The following is a 5,285-nucleotide window of genomic DNA, read 5'->3' on the forward strand; positions in this document are numbered from 1 at the left end:
AATCTTGATTCCCTGTAAATCATCTGATCCCCGTATTTTATTCAACAATAATTCCAGAGTTATGATAAACAGTAATGGGGATAGGGGACAACCCTGCCTTGTACCTTTCTCGATTTTAAATGAATCTGTTAGACTTCCATTAACTATGATTTGAGCTGTTTGTTCCTGATATATTGCTTTAATTGATTGTAAGAAGTACTCTCCTATTTGCATTTTTTGCATTATTTTCAATAAAAATTGCCAATTCACTCGATCAAAGGCTTTCTCGGCATCTAGAAATATAAGCGCAGCAGGGATTTGATTATTCTTTCCCAAATATTCCAGTATATTAACAATTTATCTTACATTACTTCTCATTTGTTTCCCTTGTATAAAACCTGTTTGATCATTGTGAATCAATTGCTGAATAACTAACATTAACCTATTCGCTAATATTTTAGTAAAAATTTTATAATCTTATGTTAAGTAATGATATAGGTCTGTAATTTTTTGGTTGACTAAGATCTTGATCTTCTTTTGGTATCAGGGATATGAAGTCTGTCTTCCAAGATGGGGGTACCATCCCTTCCATTTGGATCTTATTAAATAGTTCCTTAAGAGGTTCTACCATTTCTCCAGGTAAATTTTTGTAATAAGCCAATGTCAGCCCGTCTGTACCTGGTGCTTTCCCTACCTTTAGCTGTTTAATTACCTGGAGAATTTCCCCTGAAGTTATTGGTTGATTCAATCTCTCCCTCTGCTCGTCTTTAACTATGGGTATTTTTTTCTTTATCCAGGTATCTATCTATATCTAAACCTTGTATTTTGTCATTCATGTACAATCCTGTGAAAAATTCACGAAAAACCTTTTGAATCTCATTCTGTTGATACACTTCCTTCCCTTTATAATGTAATTTCAATATATTGTGATATTTCTGTTTCTTCCTAATAAAATATGCTAACTATCTACCAGATTTGTTTGCGTTACAAAAAGTGTTATGTTTTGCATATAGCAAGTTAGTAGCCACCTGGTCTGACATCATCATATTAAATTGCTCTCTTAATAAAGTAATTACTTCTTTAATCTTCTTATTTCCTGGGTTTAGTATTAATTCCTGTTCTCTCTTCCTGATTTCGTCCTCTAGTTCGATTCTTTCTCCCCCTGTTTACATAACCTATTTAAATTTATTAGAACTCCTCGCATATATGCTTTTCTTGCGTCCCAAACCATTTCCATCGATGTACCCTTATTCATATTAAAAACAAAATATTCTCTTAACAATTTTTTACATTCATTAATATTTTTCTCATATCTAAATAAGTTTTCATTCAATCTCCAAGTCCTTCTTGCTTGCGTCCCAAATTCCAGCTCCATCCAAACTGGATTATGATCTGATAAAGCTCTGGAACATATCTTCATCTTCTTTACCCTAGAAAGCAAATCATTGGTTGTTAGTATAAAGTCAATCCTAGAAAAGGATTAATGTCTATCGGAGAAAAATGTAAAGTCATATTCTTCTGCATTCCTTTCTCGCCAGATGTCTCTCAGTTCGAAATCATCCATCATATTGAAAAAGGACTTGGGTAGTTTCACTTGCGTTTGGATATTTTGCCGGAGACCCTTCTTATCTTTCTTGGTATCCATAACACCATTCCAGTCACTCAATAATATGCAAGATCTATAATCCCAATATACTAACTTAGTATGGAGCGTTTTATAAAATTTATCTTGTTGTTGATTGGGAGCATATATTCCCATTAGAAGTATTTTTCCCTTCTAATACCAGGTCTATTGCAATATATCTTCCTTGAGAATCTGCTTCAATTAATTCAGCTTTCATATCCTTTCTTAAGTAAATAACTATACCATTTTTCTTCTCAGGTGCTGAAGCTACAAAGTATTGTCCAAGTCTTGTATTAATCAAATATTTCTGGTCAGTTGATCTAATATGAGTCTTAATTGCAGGCAAATTATGTCAGTCTTAAATTGTTTCAAATAATGATTTATTTTCTTCCTTTTCTGTGGGGAGTTTAAACCGTTAACGTTCCAGGTTAAGAACTTAGTTGTCATCTTTAGCTCCCTGAAGCTTTTTAAGAGCCATCTGGAAATCCTGTAGTTTGGCTTTCGGCCTGGCTCCACCCACTGCTTCTGAGCTAAAACCTGTGAATTCTTGGACGGTAGCGTGTGTTTGTTGTAAAGCTTGTTGCTTTTTTAACTCTTGTTCCATTCGCCTGGTAATCACGCGGGTTTGTCTTTGCTCCTTTGCTCCTTCTAGTTCTTGTTCTCTTTCTCTGGATCCTGGAGGGGAGGGGATGTCCAGCCTTCAGTATATTATTATAAAAATCTTGAGCCTTCCATACTGAGTTAAGACGATATCTTTGCCCCTGGTAAGTAACTGCTAACCCAGCTGGGGCCTCCCATCTGAACTGTAGCTGACGATTTTTGAGCTCATCGACTAAGAAGGCATAGTCTTTCCTCGATCTCAACATTTTGAGTGGTATTCCCTTCAAAACAGTCACCTCCTGACCCCCAATTTGAAGCTTAGTTTTGTAAGACTCTTGCAATATCAAGTTCCTCATATCTCTCATAGCAAAATACACCACAATGTCTCTTGGGAGTTGCTTTTGTCTGGCGAGCCAGGAATTAACACGATATATCTTGTCAATCTGCCAATCAAAATTCCCTCCTGACCGTCCCATCAATTGATCAAAGGCTTCTAAAAAAATCTGCTTCAAATTTTCTTGATTTTTCTCTTTGAGGCCTCTTATCCTTAAGGCAAATTCCATCTGTCTGTACTGCAGCATTATAATTTCATTTTCTGCATCACCAACCTTTTGTTGAACCACATCCATTTTCATTACCAGATTAATATTGGAATCACTAAGATCTTCCAATTTATCTTCGATTCCAGATACATAACCATATAGGCACTTAAAAGCCTCCAAATATCGTCCCTAATTTGTTGGTTCTGAATCTGGACTGAATTCATAAGTTCTTCTGACAATTCCTTATGGGCAGCAGATATCTCTTCCTTTATTTTAATTTCCATCGCAGCTGCATCATTTTTTAAGGCCTCAGCTAAGGTGACACTTAGATCTTTTTGCAGTATTTCTCTGGTCAAAGGCTCCCCTGCAGGGGTAGGAGGTTGGGGGGGGGGAGTAGTGACTGTAATTTAGTTCCAGGACCAGGTGAATTACCAGCGCTCTTAGAGGCATTAATCTTATGCTGCTTAGAAGCCATTCCACATTTAATCTTCTCCACCCAATTACTAAATCCAGGCAAGCCACTTGTCCAGCAATTACTATTTAGTTTAGTAATAAATCACTGCTGATTTAATGATTTTTAAATGTTCTGAGCTCCGTAAAAGTCTGTGGCATCAGAGCCTGACCCCTCCTACAAAGCTGTTCAGCACCATTTTCTGTGTATTTCTAGCAAGTAGTTTGTCAGAAGGAATTCTTTAAAAAATGGAGTTAAAGACTTAATACATACAATTAGAAGTTCTCCAGTATCAGCTCTGCCCGTGTTGGAATCAGTAATAAATCAATCCTTGAGCTGAGGGTGGACGTATGCCTTCATTCTGCAAAAAAGGCAGAAGTCCTTGACGCGGAGAATTCACCATGTTTTCAGGCTGCTCCCTCTTTCCACCCCCAGATTTATGTTCTGGGGGGGGGGTTAAATGGAGCGCTGCCCAAACACAGATTACTCACCACCTCCTCCTATGCCCGGAGAAGAGGTAATCAAACTGTCAAACAGTTGATGGATACTGTTTAGACAGCTTAATGCAGCCAAGGATCCGGAGCTGTTAAAAACAACAACTCGTCTCAGACTACGCCCAAACCGGAAGCATCTGATCTAATGTTCTTATGCCACTCTCCTATATGTAAGCTAATCCATCAACAGCTCTCCAGTTCAGCCTTTTCCAACTGGAGTCTTCTACATGTATTAGACAATGCATCATATTGACATACCCAATGGACAGGGGATGATGGTTGTTTGATCCAGCTTATTTGGACAATGTTGTTTAAAAAAGATTGAAAAAGATGAAATCCAGTTCTTATCCCATACACTACAGACATTCTGCTGCCATCCCTACTACGTAGGATTAAAACATATTAGACCTATTCTCCAATACAGCTCATCTGTCTGGAATCCACACTGTATATCAGACATTAATACAATTGAGCAAGTCTAGAGATATTTCACGAAAAGAGTCCTCCATTCCTCTGCTCACAACAGAATACTTATACCACCAGGCTTGAAATTTTGGGCTTAGACAATTTAGAACTACGCCGCCTTCGGTCTGACCTGACCATAGTACACAAAATTATCTGCTACAATATCCTACCTGTCAATGACTACTTCAGCTTCAACCGCAACAATAGACCAGCACAAAATAGATACAAACTTAAGGTAACCTGCTTCAAACTCGATGGCAGAAAATACAACTTCAGCAACAGAGTGGTCAATGCCTGGAATGCACTTCCTGGCTCTCTGGTTTCACACCCCCACAACTTTAACCTTAGACTGTCTACTGTTGACCTCATCCCATTCCTGAGGTCTGTAAGGGGCATGCATAAGCGCACCAACATGCCTACTGTCCCTGTCCTACTGTCCCCCCTTATTTGTATCCATTTCCTATATTCATAATCATGTTTGTACTTATATCTGTTATCTTATACATGCTTAACAAAATAAATAAAATAATAAATAAATATCATGCAAAGCACACTTCAGTTTTATCATTTCAAATAGAATTTTATTCCAGAAAATATTTTTTCCAAGCTTTTTTAAAATTCATTTTTACCAACAAAAAACACTGATCAAAAATGTCATCGGAAATGTGTGGTAGTTTCTTTCTTTTATAGAAGTTGTTGCTAGGATTCTGTATAATTCATAAGCCTTTCTAGGCCAGGTCATACAGCTGCACCTTCTTTTATTATTTCTTGAAGACTCACTCAGGCCAATTAGTGACATCAATTAGTGACATCAATTCAGCCCAACATTTCTATTGCTAAGCGAGACATTTGTTAAGTGAATTTTGCCCCATGTTATGACCTTTCTTGCCACAGTTATTGAGTGAATCACTGCAGCTGTTAAGTTAGTAACACTGGCTGTTAAGTGAATCTGGCTTCCCCATTGAATGTGCTTGTCAAAAGATTGCAAAAGGGGATCAGGTGACTCCGGGACACTGCAACCGTCATAAATATGAGCCAGTTGCCAAGCGCCTGAATTTTGATCACGTGACCATGCTTGTTAAGTGTGAAAAACTGTCATAAGTTACTTTTTTTCGGTGCCATTGTAACTT

Source organism: Thamnophis elegans, chromosome 2 (assembly GCF_009769535.1).
Source record: "Thamnophis elegans isolate rThaEle1 chromosome 2, rThaEle1.pri, whole genome shotgun sequence".
Taxonomy (NCBI): Eukaryota; Metazoa; Chordata; class Lepidosauria; order Squamata; family Colubridae; genus Thamnophis; species Thamnophis elegans.